The sequence below is a fragment of the Mauremys reevesii genome, linkage group 2 (genome assembly GCF_016161935.1).
Source record: "Mauremys reevesii isolate NIE-2019 linkage group 2, ASM1616193v1, whole genome shotgun sequence".
NCBI lineage: Eukaryota > Metazoa > Chordata > Testudines > Geoemydidae > Mauremys > Mauremys reevesii.
The window spans coordinates 89,525,715-89,546,787 of NC_052624.1; the positions used below are offsets into that span (position 1 = coordinate 89,525,715).

General features: G+C 45.0%; 1 long non-coding RNA gene across 2 annotated transcripts in view; it reads right to left on the reverse strand.

Moving 5' to 3' along the window:
* The window catches only part of LOC120398533, a 31,162-nt gene extending 30,078 nt beyond the window's left edge, over window positions 1-1,084 (reverse strand). Inside the window, exon 1 of one of the 2 annotated variants that reach the window (XR_005594506.1) lies at window positions 997-1,084. This is a non-coding gene — a long non-coding RNA (uncharacterized LOC120398533). The remainder of the gene's footprint in view (window positions 1-996) is intronic. The other variant, XR_005594507.1, reaches the window with a different exon arrangement.
* Between the last annotated feature and the right edge of the window lie 19,989 nt (window positions 1,085-21,073).

Here is a 21,073-nt window from a genome sequence, read left to right on the forward strand (position 1 = left end):
CACCATGTTTTCCATATCTAAAAGGGAGGATGTTGCTACAACACAAATGGAAATCCAATACCATCGGTGAAGATAATTTAGTGCCAACATTTCCCATTCTATCCCACTTTGATATCAAAATATTCTCCCTGTGGCAACTTTCCTGTCCCAAGCCAGAAGAGCGCCTGAGCCAAATTCTTTGCTGTTTTCCACAAAAGGCACAACCATAGGCGTTACAGACTAAAGAGTGTACTTCTAATACATTTATCGGAATATAGATCAACACTGAATACTAGTACCAATAGCATTGTCACCAATAATCCACCAGTGCCAATAATACTACCACTACTATTGATATCGAAGTTTGGCACTTATAATGATTTTCATGGGATGATCTCAAAGCATTTTATAAAAATAAATTAGCCTGAACCTAATTAGGTAGATGGGGAAACTGAGGCCTGCTGCTGTTAAATGACTTGCCCATGATGATACAGTAAGCCTGTAGCAGAGCCAGGAATAATGTCTTCTGCATCTCAATATGCCTTGAATAGGTCAGGCAAATAGAAGTGTGTACGAATTTCCTGTGGCTTGAGAAGCAGCTGGCCATAGCTCAAGTTCCATCTCACTTGTTGTCTCATACGGTTTGACCCCCAAACACCTCAGTGTTAGCTGTACTCTTGCTTTAACCTATTCCATGCACCCAACACAGAGCTAGGAAAGACACAGGCAGATGAGTCATGCAAAATTGTTAGAAAGACCACAAAATTTTAGCAACTGTGCTGCATTGAGCAGAACAGAGAAACACCTGATTTTTCTTTTAATCTCAACATCTCTGTAAGTACATAAACTTACTCATGCATGTTACAGTATATTTACAATCCACAAACATAGGGTGAGTTAAAAAAAAATCAGTTCTAAAATTAGATAAACCCTGTAATCCCAGTGTGAAATAGTGGTCAAAATGACAGAGCTCATACGGTATTAACATATAGAACAGAAAGGATAAAAATCACTTACCTCCCTGGGTGGGAGTGTTTGAAGATTTGTGGAAGAAAAGGGGACAGACACCATAATTGTGTTGTGTAAAAGGCCACATCTTTTAAAAGCTAGTGAGCATGGAATTCTGACTAATAATCTTGAAAGCAACCCCATTACCATTAGTAACTGCAGCTTTGTGAACTGATGCAGGTGTTACAGGTTCAAGGGATCTTTTGATTGAAGAGAAAGCTCTTATTTCCACAGGTGTAAGCATCCTGCTTGCTCTTTAACATGCAGTTTTATTTGGAAAAGTGACTCTGCAAAAATAGCATTCTCTTAATTGCTAGTCCACTGCCTGTGTGCATTCAAAGAGTCAGTTACGTACTACTTGTTATTCCTGTTTGCACAGTAAGGCCAAAACAATCCTGGGAAAGCAAGCTGGAGTCTACTCCTCTTGGTGCATCAACGGATTGTTAATGACGTTTTAAATGCAAGGTAGGGTGCAGTTCTGCTCTGAGAGGTGACTGAAAAACTCTTATCATAGTGGTTTCATACTCGGGCCTCAGTGATTTCTCTCAAATGTACACAGTTGACAAGTGAGAAGAGAGTTCTCTTAATTGCAAGGCCTGTAAACCCAATTTGGAATGTTAAAGTCAAGCTTACCTTTTCCCAACCAACAACAATGATGCTGTAAGACACATTCTGCCCTCACTTACATCACAGCAACTCTTATGCCAGCCATTGTTCTAATATAACTGCATGTAAGCTACTATGACACTAACTTATTTCAGCAATGTTTACATGGGATGAGATGAATAGCATACAGAAAGGGGAGCTTGTAGGAATGAATTTTTAACAGCAATCTTGCCCTAAATGCAATATATCCCTTGAAATGTTTCCTGGATTTTAACAGAACAGACCCATCTGACGACTACATATCTAGTAATGAGGGTTAGTAGATCTGCAGGATTTCCAAGGACTTGAGAAATGTGAACCCCTCTTCCTCCAGAAACAGGAGTCAAATTGGGGGTGGGAAGGAAGGTAGTGCCACTACTCTCCCATTGTATGCTAAGATAAGAGGCTGGCTTAGCATACTGTGAACACGTTCAGAATATGAGCATGCTTGCTGGGCTCCTAGGGCGTGGCTCCCCCCAGGGGCAGCTCCAGGCCCCAGCACGCCAAGCGCATGCTTGGGGCGGCATGCCGCGGGGGGCGCTCTGCCCGTCACCGGGAGGGTGGCAGGCAGCTCCGGTGGACCTCCTGCAGGCGTGCCTGCGGATGCTCCACTGAAGCCGCAGGACCAGCGGACCCTCCGCAGGCATGCCTGCGGGAGGTCCACCGGTGCCGCGGGACTGGCGACCGGCAGAGCGCCGCCCCGCGGCGTGCCTCCGTGCTTGGGGCGGCGAAATGGCTAGAGCCGCCCCTGGCTCCCCCACCCCCAATTGAGGTTTGAATACACTCATGGGCTCTGCATACCTGCCACTTCTCCACTCGGTCCCTTGCACTAACATGCTGTGATGTTCCCAAAATGGAACCCACAGAAAGCATCATAATTTTGTGTCTGTTCAGAAAACCAGAACTAAATGATACCGATAAAGAGAGTTAGCAAATAATAGAAAACCCAGACTGGCTTAATGGAAACTAACAGTCTTTCACAAACTTTAATGATCTAATTTCATTTAAGTCTGGAGCTCTAATCAATCAGTAAGGATGGCACAGCCATTGCCACCTTTGATGCCAGCAGTAATTATGTTATACAGTGCACAGCTCACATGTACAACACACACAGAGGGGGAAAAGTAAGGAGGTGGTTAAAATCCTGTTGTCGAGATCCTTTGAGGGGGGAAAATACCTTTCAAGATTGGGAAAATATTCCATCAGTGATGTGAATAAACAAGTTTGCAAACTCCATTAGAGATGCACAGATCATTTCTGCAGCCAGCTGCATGCAGGAATCATCACCCTTTAAGAAAGGTTCCCAGCTAGAGAGAGGGACCTCAGAAAGATCAGACAGGCCCAGACAGCATTACCTTTCTGAGGTCCCTCTCTGTAGAAAGATATATCTGTCTTATCTTTCCAAGAGAATCTCTGCAAGGATTGTGCATGTGTGTAAGGAAATATGTCACCTTTCAGCCCTGCCCTGGCCCACACACTTCTCCACTGGCTCCCCCACTCTGCAGATTGCTGGACCCATGTAAAGTCTTCTGTGGGATCTAGAGGAGTGGGTGGGAGGAGAGAAGTAGCATTCTTCCTTTCTTGCAGGAAGAAGAGAACACCACACAAAGAGCATCCTGTCCACGCACAGATCTTGGGGATGCAAATCAGGCCCTCGGTTTTTACGCAGTCTTTATTCAGATAAACTCCCAAAGGGAATCAAACATTGGGCATCTGAGTGAAAACTGAGAAGAGACCTCCCCGATGTACATAAAGAAATCCCTTTCCTAACATGTGGATGGCACCTGCTGGAGGGACATTCCCTGTTGGAAGATCTCCTCCCCCACATTTCACAAGAGCCCTCTTTACCAGCTTCTGGTTACTAGCATGAACAGGTCAAAACCCACAGACATGTGGAGGGTTTTAAAGCTAACTGCCTACCAAGGAGGAACCTGTTTAAACAAAGCCAACAAAAACATAATTAAGTTCAACTTCTAAACTCATTCTGTGCCCCCTCCCCCACACTCCTCAAAAAGAGAAATGTCTCAAATTTGAAGTCAAGTCAATGTAAAATGACATGGCTCCAATAACTGTGAAAGTTTATTATCTTAAAGAGATTATTGGTGAAATTATTAGACCACTCACCAGCGCTGCTAAAAGTCTGTCATTTCCATTATGAACCATCATATTAAAGGATAGGCTAGAATCTGGCTGTTATCATTCACACTGGACCTAAATCCAGTACAGAATTTCACAACTGCAATGCAATTTTTCCCCCAATTTATTCAGCTGGGTTGTGGGGGCTGGATACAAACAAAGCAACAAAAGTCTTGCCGATTTTAGCTGCTTTTCTGAAGTAACAAATATGATTTACAGCACAGTCATCCATTATTAGTTGGCATCTTTAAAAAAGAAAGAGATAGCTAAATGATTCATGTGTGTATTAATTGTTATTATTGACTGGGATTTCCCAGGAGATCTAAGGGAGTAAGGCACCCAAATTCCAATAGGACCTGAGTGCCTAACTCGCTTAGGCCCCTTAGAAAATCACAGCTATCATTGTTATAATTATTTATTTCCCTTTCCAAACAAGACAGAGGTCTACGGTGCCAGGTGCTATATATATGTGTAGTAAGAATTAGTTTTTAGTTCAGACCGTGACAAAGTCAGGCTGGGCAGCTGTAAGAGGGTGATCTTGTTGTGTTCTGGGGAATGGGCAGATGCAAGCCCGCCCATAGCTAAAGGACCATCCCCCTGCCTCTGGGGAGGACCTACTGAGCTTGGAACACAAGTATGGGGGACAACAGAAAAAACCAAGATAGGTGTGAGAGTCAAAGGGTCAAAAATATGGAACCTGAAGGGCATACTGAGCAGAGAACACCGGACAGTGCCCACTGCGCCTCAAAGGTGTCAAGGGAACCAGCGGACACTGCCCAGAGGAACTCTGCCTGGATACGTGAGCAGAGAGTAGAACGGAAATATGACCCACAGTCACAAAGAACCCTCTCAGCCAGCCTTCTCTCCCTGGTGTTATAGATGACCACTTTGGCCATCGCTAAGAGGAAGTTGACAAGGCAGTCCCACGGATTTGTGGGACCATGGACAGGGTGTGCATCTATAAGAAGATGGGGGGAGAAGTGCTGCCAGAAATGCAAAAGGAAGTCCAAGAGGAGCTGGAATAGTGGCTGCCACCTGGCACACTCAAGGTAGGTTGAGCCAGGGTCTCCCTCACACCACAAAAGGGACAGGCATCGGGAACAGGGGTGAACCATGTCACATACACATCCATGAAGGAGTCGCCAACTAATATCCCCAGCGGGCCGTGGGACCAAGATGGACTATAGGCTGGCCCACCGAGGTTCCTCACTCTGAATAGGTGGCAACAGGTCCCACCACTTAGTGCCGGGGTGGGACACAAGGGTGAGGAAATGGAGAGTATGGAGCATGAGCATGTGCAGAGGTGCCCTTGGCACAGTTTGGAAGTGAACCATCTGCAGGCCAGCTCAGGGTGTGCGGGGAGGACAGCCGATGGGGGAGGAGGCTCATGGGGCAAGGGCCCAACAAAAAGATCTGGAGGACCCAGGGTGTAGGACGGGCGGGGAGCACCCTCCTGCAGGACTCACTCAAGGTAAACCTGAGAGATGGGCAACAAGGGTGCCCTCACCTCCTGAAGTACACGCCGGGGAGTTCGAAGGGTGGAAAGCCCCATGTGCCAAGCGAGCACCAGGGGATCCACCCAGTTTCCCCGGTCATAGTCCAAGAGATCTCCAATCCTGGTGACCCCTGCCAGGGCCAACCGCAGGAGCACAAAGGGGGACTCTGCCACCTGCACACCAATTTGGGGATTGTGTAGCAGGGTCTCCGCAAGGCAGCCACCATGGACCTGGTTGCCAATACCAGCGTCCAGGTCCAGAGGAGGTCCTGGTAGAAGATCTGCAGCTCAGAGAGGTTTGCCAGGAAGGGGGGTCATGGGGATGCCAATCAAGGCAGGGAAGGGGCAGGGGGACCAGGGCAGGAGGCGGGGGAGCAAAAATGGCCTGCAAGGGATGGGCGGGGCAGGCAACAAGAGAAAGGGAAGCAAACTGCTGCAAAGGGTGGGAGGCCAGTGGACAAAAACAGTGGGCAGGGAGGCCCACCAACCTAAAGCAGCTGCAGGGGAGGGCAAGTCCAAAGGGAGAGAGGGCACATGCACCCACATGCACTTGTGTATAAGAGTCCCCGCTCGGGGCTGCAAAAGCCAAGTGGATAAGGTGAGACATGTGGCCAGGTCCCAGAGTGGAAAGCAGTCCCAGATGGTGACTGAGAGTAGTGGGGGGGGGGAGTAGACAGACTAGGGAGAGGGCTCCATGCCCCTCCCCTCTTTTCCCACAACAACAGTAATTACCTCCACAGGAGCAAGGGCATTATAGTCAGTCTGGTAACAAACCCCCTCCACAATGTTCTGCAGTAGCTCCAGATGGTCCAAGCTGTGCAGCTCCTCTCCCTCTTCCTCACGCCAACAGCAAAAGCCTCAGCAGCAGCCAGCCAGGAGGGACCCCACAGATGGTAACAAAGTCAGTGGCGGGGTCCCTCACTCCTGGGAAGCAAGCCAGCAGGGCCCCCCAAGGAGCAGCAACAGCCAGGGAGACCACCAACTGGTGAGGTAGTAGGGGAAGGGGTGGGTCTGGCCCAGACAAAAGCTGAAGAGGGTGCTCCAAGCCTAGCAGCAAAAGAGTGGTGAAGATAGGTACGTTAGCCCTAAAACAATAAAGACCCTTTTCCCTGTCAGCTGAGAAGGGGTTACTTTGGGTCAATTAGGGTCACCTGAGTCCAATTAAGGGCTGCCTGAGACCTTTAAAAACTCCTCCTTGGGTGACAGAGGGTAATGGAGAGGCCAGTTACTGCAGGGCTAGTGGCAGCAGGGAGAAAAGCTGCTCCAGGGTGGCGGGCTGCTCTCCTCCTTGCAGGGGAAGCTACAAAACAGACCCCCTGTTTAGGAGAAGTTTGTCAAAGCAGGTACTGTACCCAGATCTCCTGCGTCTCAGTCAACAACATTATGCACAAAACCTCTTGTGTGTCAGCTGTTGAGTATGAACCATTAGGGCTAAATCCAATAAATTAGTTGTGCATTTACCTCTGAAAGTGGTTAGTTCCATGGTCATTGTCATCTCATATGTGAATGAGGTCCAGCTCCTGTGAAAGGTCTATCTCCTGCACTTACAAGCCTCCCTTTATTAATCAACAGCTTCATTGTTCCATTGGAACCTAGCTTGGAGGTCATAGCTGTGGAAGGAGAGCATTTATTCATTTGATGGTAACATTTTCAAAAGTGCCTATGTGATTTAGGAGCCTACATTCTATTTTCAAAATTGATTTAGGCACTTAGGAGTCTAGGTTTCATTGAAATTCAGTAAGACTTAGGGTCCTAAGTGCCTAAACCCCTTTTTGAAAATCAGAATTGGGCTTTTTTATCCTTAAACATTTAATCCTTTTTTTAATTCAACTAAATTCTTTGGCTACACAATTTATTGTGGCAATGAGTTCCACAGATTCACTATATGTCACATAACGCATTGTCTTTACTGGTTTTAAATTTGCTGCCTTTTATTTTAATTAGGTGTGTTCTTGTTCCTGTATTATGAAAAAGGATAAATAGGGGCACATGACTACCTTCTCTGTACCATTCATTACTTTATATACCTTCGTCATGTCACTTCTTATTCATCTCCTTTCTAAACTAAATAACTAATCTTTTTAATCTCTCCCATTATAAATGTCTTTCTAGCCTCTAATCACTTCCTTTGCCCTTTTCTGAAAAAAATCTTGATGTTTAGATCTCTCTAGGTACTTGTTAAAAATAATGTTCACAATAATTTAATTTTAAAATGCTTAAATTTTGTTTGGACAACCATCTCTCTGGTAATTATCCCCCTTTCTGCACCAGCATATCCCCAGCATGAAAACAGCACCACCATGTCTGAAATTTGACTGACTGAAGATAATGCAGTAATTATTGCTCTTAAAAAAAAAAAAAAAAAAAAAAAGACAGAGCGAGCCAAATTCTGCTTTCAGATGCACATACATATATGGCTCAGTGCATCCTGGTGTGACACAACTCAGTGCAGAGGTACATTAACATGAACAACTAATTTGAAATTATATTTATACTCACTAAACGTATTTAAAATATATTCAGCATTCACCTTGCTGTGCATCTCCAAAACTTACGTTCAGAGCTGACCCAGCTAGACTCTCCCCACAATGATTTCTGTGGGATTCCTTCCCAAGTAACTAGGGCCCTGTCGTTTAATTTCCTCTTTGTGAAAGCAGCAAAGAGTCCTGTGGCACCTTATAGACTAACAGACGTATTGGAGCATGAGCTTTCATGGGTGAATACCCACTTTGTCAGATGCATGTAGTGGAAACTGAGAGGAAGGGATGTGCAGAAAATGTCAAAAAAAACAAATAGCAGCATTTTCTGAAACTTTTACAACCCAAAAGTTGAAAGTTTTTAGCCAAAATGGTCTCTTTTTTCTTTTTTTTCTGCCAAAAAGGTAAAAAATGTCCACATGCAAAACAAAAAATTTCATTTTGTCAAAAACACAATTTTCCATCAACTAACAGTTTTGACAGAAAATTTTCAACCAGTGAAAAAAACCCAATCATGTCTAATTCCAGTGGTTATTAGTCTGGAGATAACAAACACTGAAAAAAACTCCAGCACAATCTTGTTCATGCATTGTTTCTGGGACTATGGCATTCCCAACATTTTATAGGAAAACAGAGCCATCTACAGGAAAAACTGTTTTGGTTATTGTGATGACAGCCTACCTCAGGAAGCAATGAGTGACTCGATGTAATACAAGAGCATGAAGGGAGGACAAAAGAGAGAGACTCTAGTTCTAATAGAAACAATACAAACAGGACATATGATCTCAAAATATCTTTTTTCCTTTTTTTTAATTAGATTTTTTAAATTAAACTTCAAACCACAGGAATTTAATCAAAGACACAACTAAACCTACTAATTACTTCAGTAAATATGTTTTAACGTTAGCATATCCAACACAACTGGAAGAAGTATTTCTTAACACATGACACTTTCATGCCTAACAGTATAAATAAAAGTTTGATCCAGTGGAAAGGACGCTGGGTATGGAAATCCAGAAATGAGTTGTAGTCCCTGCTATGTGACTGCAGGCCAGTCACTCCATCTCCCTGTGCCTCCGTCAGTCTTTGTATGTCTTATGCAGTATTATTGAGAGCTTGTCTCTCTCACCGACAGAAGTTGGTCCAATAAAATATATTACCTCACCCACCTTGTCCTTTGATATCTTCTCTATTTACATTATTTGGGGCAGGGACTGCCTTTTGCTATATGTTTGTACAACATCTATCAAAGGAGGGACTCAATTTCAGTTGAGGCCCCTACGTACTAGCACAATAAAAATAATAAATAGTAATGACAATGTACTATTGCGGCTGGCCACTGCAAGGATAAAAGCTTACTATGTATGGCAGCAAATAAAGTTACTTTTTTCCCTCACATGAATGATAAATGCTTATGCTTTTGATGCTGAATAATATCCCAGTCCCCAATGGTATCTGTAAATTTGCAGCCACTGGAGTCTCACCCACCACACGGAGAATTACTATTAGCTCCCAGCTCCACACCATGCTGCCTTCAGGTATAAAGTTCAAGATTATATTAGCTGTCCCATCATACTGCACAATCCTATCTAATTTGCTGTCCACTCTCACTACCAGGTCTTGACATCTGAAGATAAAAGAAAAAGGGAGAAAGGGAGACTTTGGCTAAAAATGGTGACATCTGGAAGACCGGAGTGTTTGAGCTGTTCAATATGCTATACTAGAAAAGGTAAAGTAACAAGGTATTAGCTGCCAGTAACTGCTGGGACTGGGGAAACGGCTTAGGTGAACAGCTTCCATAAACCCAACGGCCATATGGCAAAGGATATTTCATTGCATTAACACTGGGGCCACAACATTTAGCTGGGTTAGCCAATTAAAATGACATGAAATCAATCTTTCTTTAAACACTTAAAGACAGAGCAAAAAATTATGTTGAGAGAACCCTCCCCACTTGATTTTAATTTCTTTGATAACTGATTTATGAGAGATATAAAGTTCAGCTTAATATCCAGCCAGACTCCTAAATGTTTGTATGTTCTTACTCATTCAATCATATTCTCTTGTAAGATTATTATTTTAAACTCATCCAGACTTAAGCTTTTTGAGTTATTAGGAAAAAAACTCCATAGACGTACCTTTGGCTGAATTTAATAATAGTTTTAATTCAATTAAACCTAACTGAATTACATTAAATGCATCTTGCAATTTTATATGTACTGACTTGGCTGTATAGTCAATGGAGTAAAGTCACCATTCGTAAAATTGAGCTTTTATATTAATACCATTGATGTAGACCATAAAAGAGGAGACTAGAATCCACAGGGAGGGATTTTTGCTTGGTTGGGTTTGGGGTTTTTTGTCTTGGTCTAGATAGTTTCAAGCACCATATGAAAAAGGAAATTTGGTGGGTCCATCTGGTTTGTACCTTTCACTTTGTTCAAATAATAAAGAAAGATGTACCAAATGATGAGCCCAGTCTGATTTCCATTGACTTCCATGTGAGCGAGATCTGTGCCTTTGTGTGCCTTCTAACATGGGGCTATCTGAGTCACTGATCTGACAAATGCATGTGCAGTAAAGAGAAGCAACATAAAAAGCAGCAAGTTTCAATCTGACTACTGACAATTTCTCCAACTACACCTGTCACTCCAGTCTCTCCTCCAATGAAGTGTCATGGATGTTGGCAGCCACAGGAAAAAATACTGATAGCTATACACATTAAAGAACAAACCCTCAGGTGGTGCACATCAGTGTAGCTCTACTGAAGCTGAGGATCTGGCCCAAACAATTTGCTCTCAAATGCTGTTTAGACAGATGTGTTGTAGCACTACTAATGATTTATTACTCTGTTGCCTGGTTCAGCTCTGCAATTAAATGCACTGGGTTATTTAAAACTGAAGTGGCTCTTGCCAAACAGAGTAGTAGTGTCTTGATTTTTAAGGTTCATATACCTACATTTGATAGTATGATAACTATAATTCAATTTAATCTGCTGTGGTTTTAGGAAATAAGCTTTTCTCCAAGATAAATTTATCCCATGTTTCACACCAAATATTCTGAATCATGCCATGCAAGCTAGAAGACATGCTCCCACTGATGTATTTGATTGTTATTTTTATTATTTCTATAACCGTAGTGCCTAGGAACCCTAGCCATTTACCAGGACCCCATTGTGCTAGGCAGTGTGCAAACAGAACAAAAAGACAGGCCCTGCCCCAAAGAATTTATAATCTCAGTATAAGACAAGAGACCAGGAAACAATGAGACAGCCTGATATGCAATGGGATCAGCGCCTAAGAGTCATCAAGATTTTTGCAGGCATCAAAGCAAAGGAAAGTTTTAAGGAAGAATTTGAAGGAGGATAATGAGTTAGTTTTGCAAATGTTTACCACCGGGACCTCTTCCCAAGCATGAGGGGCAGCATGGAAGAAAGCACAAAAGTTTTAGTTTGAAAAGTTAACAAGGGTGGGGATGGAGGCTGGCATCAAGTCGGACGCGGAAGTCAACATTTTGATGATGAATGAGAGATAATAGGTAGGGTGGGGTAGGGCTTGAAGGGCCTTGAAATGAAGATAAGCATCTTATATTTGCTGTAATAGAGAAGGGGGAGCCAGTGGAGGGATATAAAGAGAGGAGTGGCACGGTCAAAGTGGCAGGCTAGGAAAATGGTCTTTGCAGCAGCATTCTGAAAGGATATGAGCAGCGCGGGATTACGTTTGTCGTAGCCGTAGAAAATCATTGTAGTAATCAAGACAGCTTGGACGACTAGGGTGACCAGATGTCCCGATTTTATAGGGACAGTCCCGATTTTGGGGTCTTTTTCTTATATAGGCTCCTATTACCCCCCACCCCCGTCCCGATTTTTCACATTTGCTGACTGGTCACCCTATGGACGACAGTTTTAGCTGTGTGGATGAATAGGAAAGGCTATATCTGAGGCTTGGTCTACACTTCAAACTTAAAGTCGACATAAGCTGCGTTAAGTCAATCTAATAATGTATGTATCTACACTACTGAGTCCCTTCCACTGACCTAAGTGGCCTGTAAAGTCGCCTTGTGTAGTCCACCTCCACGAGAGGCGTGGGTCGACATGGGGATAGTGTAGATACTGTATTGTGTAATTCAGATGAATTGGCCTCCAGGAGGTATCCCACAGTGCTCCGCTGTGACCACTCTGGAGAGCACTTTCAACCAGGGCCGGCTCCAGGCACAAGCATTCCAAGCAGGTGCTTGGGGCGGCAATCTGCAAGCGGCAGCAGTCTGTGTGTTTTTGCCCCCAAACAGTGCGCCGAATTGCCACCACGGACGGCGGGGGCAGTCCGTGTGCCATTAGGATGGCACGCGCGTTTCTGTTGTGGCGGCAATTCGGCGGCAGCTTCTGTCTTCAGCTGGAAGACAGAAGCTGCGCCACCACGAACAGCTGAACATAGAAGCTGCTGCCAAATTGCCGCCGCTGCGGAAACGTGCGTGCCGCCCTGACAGAAGCTGTGCTGCCGCGGACAGCTGAACACAGAAGCTGCCGCCGAATTGCCGTCGCCGCTGCAACGTGTGTGCCGCCCTGACGGCATACGGACTGCCCCCGCCATCTGTGGCAGTAATTCGGCACGCTGCTTGGGGCAGCAAAAACAGTAGAGCCGGCCCTGCTTTCAACACCACTGCACATCAGCCAGGTACATAGGAAACAGCTGCTCCCCTGTTAAAGTCCTGGGAACTTTTGAATTTTCATTTCCTGTTTGACCAGCACGGAGAGCTCACCAGCACAGCTGATCATGGAGACTCAAGGCCTCAAACGTGTGTGGGGAGAAGAGTCTGTGCAGGCCAAGCTCTGATCCAGCAGAAGAAACACTGACATCTATGCCAAGATTGCACAGGGCATGGGGAAGAAGAACTACACCAGAGACACACAGCAGTGCCACTTGAAAATAAAGAAGCTTCAGCAAGCATACCAGAAGACAAGGGAGGCGAACAGTTGTTCTGGTTCTGCCCCACAGACATGCCGCTTTTATGAGGAGCTGCATGCAATTCTCAGCAGCAGCCCCATCACTACCCCAAAACACTCTGTGGATACTTCCCAGGAGCCCCAGGCAACCTTGAGCAACAATGAGGAGGACATTGTCACAGGACCAGTTGGCGGCAGAGCGTGATGCCAGGGAAGACACCTCTGGTGAATACACATTTCCAATCAAGCTGTAGGGTTACATGCTATTATTTTTTATGTTTAATCTGAACAAAAAATTAGGTGTAGTGGGTATCAGTGGCCACTCCAGCTACACAGAGTGTGCTCTCCGAAAAAGTCTGTTTATGTGCACAAGGATGGCCTGGGAATCCTCCACGGAGATCTCTAGGAAGTGTTCCTGGAGGTACTCTGCAATCCTTTGCAGAAGGTTTATGGGAAGGGCTGCCTTATTTCATCCACCTCTTTCTGTCACCAGCAACTGCCAATTGCTCTGGTCTATGTCTTCCAGCAGGGCTGCTTGCGTGGCATCACATTGTTCCACGCGGCGGCTCCTGTATCGACTGTGTAAATACTGTAGGATAAGGTGTGAGGTGTTTGTAATGCTCACAACAACAGTGTACAGCTGAACGGGTCCATGCTTATGGTGCTATGGCATCCACGCAGGTAACCCAGGCTTACCAAAAAAGGCACAAAAAAGGCTTGGTTTCTTTGCTGTTGATTTCAGGGAGGAAGGGAGGTAAGTGCATCATGGGAAGCTAATGCCATGTTCCTATAACCACCTGTGCCAATGTTTTGGTCCCATAAGCCATTGCAAGTCCATCCCAAAATTCCACTCAGCTACGTGCACTGTGGGATAGCTACCCACAGTGCAGTGCTCTGTGCGTCAGTGCAAGCCCTGCTAGTGAGGATGAACTCCGCCGACACAATGAGCATAGTGTGGACATGCAAGATCGACTTGCTTAAATCGAAGGCTCGATGTCGACTTACATTAAGTCGACTTAACTTTGTAGTGTAGACATGGCCTTAGAGATGTTAAGCAGAAAGAATCTGCAATTTAGACATAACCTGGATGTAAGGAACTAGAAAGATGTTCAAGTCAAAGATCATGCCCACATTACAAGCCTGAATGACAGGCAGGAAGGTGGAATTGTCCACAGTAACTGAGAAAGAAGATAGCAAGGAAGGCTTGTAGGGAAAGATTAAGAGAGCCATTTAAGCCACATTGAGCTTGAGCTGATGACCAGACATCAACAAGGAAACATCAGAGAGAGAGGTCAAGAATTTTGTTTGGCCAGAAGGAGACTGGCCTGGAGTAGAGAGGTAGATCTGTGAGTCGTCAGCATAGCAATGGTAGTATGTGAATTTGTGTTTGCCGATGAGATTACTCAGAGATAATGTAGAGCAGGGTCAGCAACCTTTCAGAAGTGCTGTGCCGAGTCTTCATTTATTCACTCTAATTTAAGGTTTTGCGTGCCAGTAATACATTGTAATGTTTTTAGAAGATCTCTTTCTATAAGTCTATAATATATAACTAAACTATTGTTGTATGTAAAATAATAAGGTTTTTAAACTGTTTAAGAAGCTTCCTTTAAAATTAAATTAAAATGCAGAGCCCTCCAGACCAGTGGCCAGGACCCAGGCAGTGTGAGTGTCACTGAAAATCAGCACGCATGCTGCCTTCGGTATGCGTACCATAGGTTGCCTACCCCTGACGTAGAGGGGAAAGAGAAAGGGACTAAGGACAAGAGAAAAAATGTAGAGGAAAAATGTACAGGGAAAAGAGAAAGGGACTAAGGACTAAGCCTTGTGGAACCCCACAGAAAGCTGGAGGAAGTTTGAAGAGGATCCTCCAAAGGACATGCTGAAGGAGTGATCTAGAGACGTAAGCGGAGATGTATGATGGATTTACATAGGAAGTTCTCATTACGACCACTACGGGTATGTCTAAACTTGGAGCTGGGGGTCTGGTTCTCAGTTTGAGAAGGCATACTTGCACTAGCTGTCCTCAAGCTAGTGCACTAAAAATAGAGAGTGTAGCCACGGCAGCACAAGGAGCCAGCCGCCCCAAGTACAATGCCTATCAGAGTCCTCAGGTATTCACATGGGGTGGCTAGCCCCTCCAGCCACTTACACCGCCATAGGCACGTTCTATTTTTAGCATGCTAGCTTGATGAGAGCTAGCGCAAATATGTCTTCTCAAACCGAGAATCACACTCAGCTTGATGTGTAGATATACCCTAGGATTATCTTACAATAATTGCTAAGGATACAGTGGGATAAGATGCACAAACACACACACACACAATCTTGGTCTGGTTTTGACTGTCATCTTTTCGAACCCAGAGAGCTTTCTTTTGAAATTTCCTGCTGCTCAATGGGATTGGAATAAAACAGCTCCATATCCCAATCCACCTTAGTAGACATCTATTAAAAGTACTTATTTTGTGCAAAAATTTAAGGTTTCCATACATGCACAGAAGAAGAAAAATTTCAGGAGTAAAATCTCTCTAGTGTAAGGAATAGTCTCTAATTATTTAAGACTCTGAACAATTATAAAAACACTGCATGTGCCCTCAGTTGTGTTCCTGCAGGAGAAATAACCATATACTGAGGCTGATAGCACTTCATGACTAACATCCTTGTGGATGCTGAGTCTTCTGAGTCAGCTCAGGATTTCACACGACTATCCTAGATACAAATATTCTCATCTAATACAGGTAGCCATGCTCTGAATAGGATGCATGAATTACTTAGAGATTGGATAGCTGGATATTATATCAACCATTGTGTTTCCTGTAGTTTAAATTTAGACTGAGACTCATCTCTCCTTTTGAGAAGGAACCTGGTTTGATGGTCAGTCTTCAGTGTTTAACCTAACCCACGTGTTTCTGGAGGGCTCTGAGAAAGAGTATGACATTGCTGGCTGGTCACTTTATTGCTGGTTTAGTCAGACTTTATACTGATCTTTTGTCCTCAGCTACTGATTTGGTACACTCCTCTGCATTTCTGTCCTCGCAAGTCTCTCAGATTTATAGATGACCTGAAGAAAATGAGGCCAGGAGGCAAACTGCTAAAACTCCAGTGATAGAAGCCTCATGCTGCAGCTGACTGACTGCACCAGAAAGACTTTCTGAATTCTTGAAGCCACTAGAGCATCTGCAAAGTCTCAATCAGCAGATATGTTCCTTGTGGTGGACAGCCCAGTTTATCCACACTGTCTCCACTTGTTTGCTGATGCATGACCTCCCCATTGTGAGGAAACTTCAGCTTACTTTGGAGATAGAACTGAGTAGATCTGCACTGAACTGTCTGCTTCTGTAGAGGCAAGGCAATATTTAGAGGGAATAAATACGAAGTCTTCTCTGAGTTTCAGCCAGCATGGCTTACCTTAGAATGGAGGCTCTGGATGCATTGGGAGAATGTGGTATGGCAACTTGTTCTCTGAACCCTGGGCCCTCCTACCTGGTGAAGACCAGTGAAGAAATACAAGTTCCTTTGCTGGCAGAGGCTGTCAGTGCTGCCTATGAGGAGGTAAAGGTACCAATTGCTTTAAAGGAGGCATGTGTTCAATCTTTGCTCAGAAAGTCAATCCTTGTTGCTGACAATACAGCCAGTTATTGACCAGTATCTAATCTTCCTGATTAAGTGAAAATCATGAAAAATGTGGTGGCAAGTTAACTCTCAGGGTATGTCTACACTACGGGTTTATTCCGATTTTACATAAACCGGTTTTGTAAAACAGATTGTATAAAGTCGAGTGCATGCAGCCACACTAAGCACATTAATTCGGCGGTGTGCGTACATGTACCGAGGCTAGCGTCGATTTCCGGAGCGTTGCACTGTGGGTAGCTATCCTGTAGCTATCCCATAGTTCCCACAGTCTCCCCTGACCATTGGAATTCTGGGTTGAAATCCCAATGCAAAAACAGTGTCGCGGGTGATTCTGGGTAAATGTCGTCACTCAATCCTTCCTCCGGGAAAGCAACAGCAGACAATCATTTCGCGCCCTTTTTCCCTGGATTGCCCTGGCAGACGCCATAGCATGGCAATCATGGAGCCCGTTTTGCCTTTTGTCACTGTCACCGTATGTGTACTGGATGCTGCTGACAGACGCGGTACTGCACTGCTACACAGCAGCATTCATTTGCCTTTGCAAGATAGCAGAGACGGTTACCAGTCATATTGCACCATCTGCCATTGTAAATTGGCAATGAGATGATGGTTATCAGTCGTTCTGTACCATCTGCTGCTATCATGGGTGCTCCTGGCTGGCCTCGCTGAGGTTGGCCGGGGGCGCATAGGCAAAAATGGGAATGACTCCCTGGGTCATTCCCTTCCTATGTTTTGTCTAAAAATAGAGTCAGTCCAGCCTAGAATATGGGGCAAGTCTCCTAGAGAACCAGAGAGCACAGCCGCTCCGTGTCAGAGCCCCAGAGATCCCGCAGAAATGATGAGCTGCATGCCATTCTAGGGGGTGCCCCTACAACAACCCCACCTGTTGCTTCCCTCCTCCCCCAACCCTCCTGGGCTACAGTGGCAGTGTCCCCCCATTTGTGTGATGAAGTAATAAAGAATACAGGAATAAGAAACACAGACTTTTTAGTGAGATAAAATGAGGGGGAGGAAGCCTCCAGCTGCTATGATAGTCCAGGCAGGACATTAAAGGGTGGGGGGGAGAGGAGCCCAGCCCCCACTGCTATGATAGTCCAGGCAGTACAGAATCTTTTCTTTACACATGAAAGGGGGCGGGGGGCTGATGGAGCTCAGCCCCCAGTTGCTATGATGAGGACGGTTACCGGCCGTTCTGTACCATCTGCTGGGAATGACCAGGAGTCATTCCTATTTTTACCCAGGCGCCCCCGGCCAACCTCACTGAGGCCAGCCAGGAGCACTCACAGGATGATGATGAGGACGGATACCAGTCCTTTTGTACCGTACCGTCTGCCACCGGGGAGGGGCGGGGAGAGGATGCTGCGGTTTAGCGCTGCAGCACCCCATCTACCAGCAGCATGCAGTAGACATAGGGTGACATGGAAAAAAGGCGAGAAATGATTTTTTTCCCTTTTCTTTCGGCGGAGGGGAAGTGTGTAAATTGACGACATATACCCTGAAACACCCGGGAAAATGTTTTTGACCCTTCAGGCATTTGGAGCCTAGTCAAGAATGCAAATGCTTTCCGGAGACTGCGGGGACTGTGGGATAGCTGGAATCCTCAATACCCCCTCCCTCCCTCCATGAGTGTCCATTTGATGCTTTGGCTTTCCATTACGCTTGTCACGCAGCACTGTGCTGAGTCCCTGCTGTGGCCTCTGTCTATCATAGCCTGGAGATTTTTTCAAATGCTTTGTCATTTCGTCTTCTGTAACGGAGCTCTGATAGAACAGATTTGTCTCCCCGTACAGCGATCAGATCCAGTATCTCCCGTACGGTCCATGCTGGAGCTCTTTTTGGATTTGGGACTGCATCGCCACCCGTGCTGATCAGAGCTCCACGCTCGGCAAACAGGAAATGAAATTCAAAAGTTCGCGGGGCTTTTCCTGTCTACCTGACCAGTGCATCCGAGTTCAGATTGCTTTCCAGAGCGGTCACAGTGGTGCACTGTGGGATACCGCCTGGAGGCCAATACCGTCGATTTGCGGTCACACTAACCCTAATCTGACATGGCAATACCGATTTCAGCGCTACTCCTCTCATCGGGGAGGAGTACAGAAACCGGTTTAAAGAGCCCTTTATATCAATATAAAGGGCCCCATTGTGTGGACGGGTGCAGGGTTAAATCGGTTTAACGCTGCTAAATTCAGTTTAAACGCGTAGCGTAGACCAGGCCTCAGAGTATCTTGATCCTTCTAACTTCCTTGACCAGTGTCAATCTGGGTTCCCAACAAAGCATGGCACAGAGACTGCACTTGTCACATGGTTGTTCAGTGAGCTTCTGGCCGTTAATCAGGAGAGCAGCTCAACCTATAAGTGCACCTAAGATGAGTTCAGTGCACCTTTAGGTGGGGAGGCAGAGAAAGTGTAATGGCACTGTTCTGTCTATCGTAATCCTGGGGTTTGATTTGTCCAGCATAAATTAGAGCCATTCTGCTGGCAAGGGATTTGTCAGAATGCTGGGTGCTATAGCCCCTGACCCCTCAAGCACACTCCTCTAATTGAAACACGCCCTCTCTACCCACAACATGCATCCTTGAGGGATGAGGATCAGGCTAAAAGCAGTTTTAGGCAGCTCTAAGACCTCTCCGTGGTGCTGTGAAGTTCCTTGCCCCACAGCACTGTTTTTTCAGCCCACTAGTGGACAACGGAGAGTATAAAGTATTATTTAAGCTTCCTCCCCTTTCGTACATTACCTTAAAGGGACAGTATGAGCAATGGACTTCGAATCTCAAAAGGTTTGGTTCTGTCTAGACATTCTGAACCCACAATGACTGAGTGGGTTCTAAATTCCCCCAAACATGTTTGCATTATCCCTAATTAGATTTGTTTATTGATGTCATCAATCAAAATGTTATACAATTAAAAGGTTTGCACTCAATCAATTTTAATTGTATTCACTACAATTGCCCTTGCAAATCAGATGCTTTTTAGTTTATCCACTGAGATAAGTCAGGTGAAAGCAATTTGAAAACTCCCATTTACCCAAGTTTGATTGGATCAAATCATGCAATATTGGTTTCTCTATAAGAACTTAGCTAACGTTTCCAGATCTCCTTCCACCGCAACCGCCATTCCACTACTGATGAACTGAACGTTAGCTTTCCAGTAGGGCTATACAGTTTTCACTTTGAACCAATAGGTACAATATGTTTGGTACTGGCACAGACCAGAACATGTACCCAATCTCCAGTGGACCATCTGTATATTAGCACCACCTAGTGTTACTGGCAGTAAAAGCTAAACATTTTATTTTCTTTTGGAAAAATATTGCTTTGCTCTACAGTACCTTCAGAACTATGATCAATTTGAATTGTTTTGTTCTAAATTATTTTGTGTCCTTTTCACTTCTTTCTAAATAAGAATCATACTTTATACTTCTCCAGCACCCTTCATCTGCGGATATCAAATCACTTTCCAAATATTAATCAACCATATCAATTTAATTGATAATAACTACATAGCATTTACGGGGTGATAGATTATAATGTGTATTTTCAAGGTGAGGAAATAGAACCAGGGAGGTTAAGTAACTAGCCCAGGGTCACACAGTGAGCCAGAAGACAAGCCAGGAATAGATTGCAGGAGACCTGGCTCCCACTTGCACCCCACATGGTACCTGAAAGCCCTGTAAATATCTGGGTTCTTTAGGGTTTCTTTTACCTTAAATCAAGACTATAGGCTCTTTATTGCTTAGATTTTTTTTAATGCGAAGAATAATTTACTTTCAGCTGTGTCTTCAGACCTGTGATTAGAGGACCTTTAATCTCCTTTGTTTCTGTGTAAGACGCCTTCACAGCCAGCTGACAATTGTTGTAATAATAATAATTAATAGAGAGAAAGTGTTAGAAATGGATATATTTATTGCTCCATTGCAATAGATGTCTGATATTTTGCTGCATCATACTCTGTCCCAGCATCATAAAGTCATGCTAACTGATCCTGACCTGCCATGCAATAAGACTAAGGGTATATCTACACTACGAGATTATTCTGATTTTACAAAAACCAGTTTTTTAAAACAGATTGTATAAAGTTGAGTGCACGTGGCCACACTAAGCACATTAATTCGGTGGTGTGCGTCCATGTACCCAGGCTAGTGTTGATTTCCGGAGCACTGCACTGTGGGTAGCTATCCCATAGCTATCCCATAGTTCCCGCAGTCTCCTCCGCCCATTGGAATTCTGGGTTGAGATCCCAGTGCCTGATGGGGCAAAAAACATTGTCATGGGTGGTTCTGGGTACAGCCTCACCCCTCCTGTTGAGGGTAGCAGACAACCGTTTCGCACCTTTTTTCCTGGGTGAACTGTGCAGACGCCATAGCACAGCAAGCATGGACACTGCTCAGCTCAAGACAGCAATCATGGACATTGTAAACACCTCGCGCGTTCTCGTGCAGTCTATGCTGAACAAGGACCTGCAAAACCAGGTGAGGAGGCGGCGGCTACGGCAGCGCAGCGACGAGAGTGTTGAGGACACGGACACAGAATTCTCTCAAACCGCGGGCCCCTGCTCATTGGAGATCCTGATGGTAATGGGGCAGGTTCTAGCCACGGAACACCGATTTTGGGAAACAAGCACAGACTGGTGGGACCGCATAGTGTTGCAGGTGTGGGACGATTCCCAGTGGCTGCGAAACTTTCGCATGCGTAAGGGCACTTTCATGGAACTTTGTGACTTGCTTTCCCCTGCCCTGAAACGCCAGAATACCAAGATGAGAGC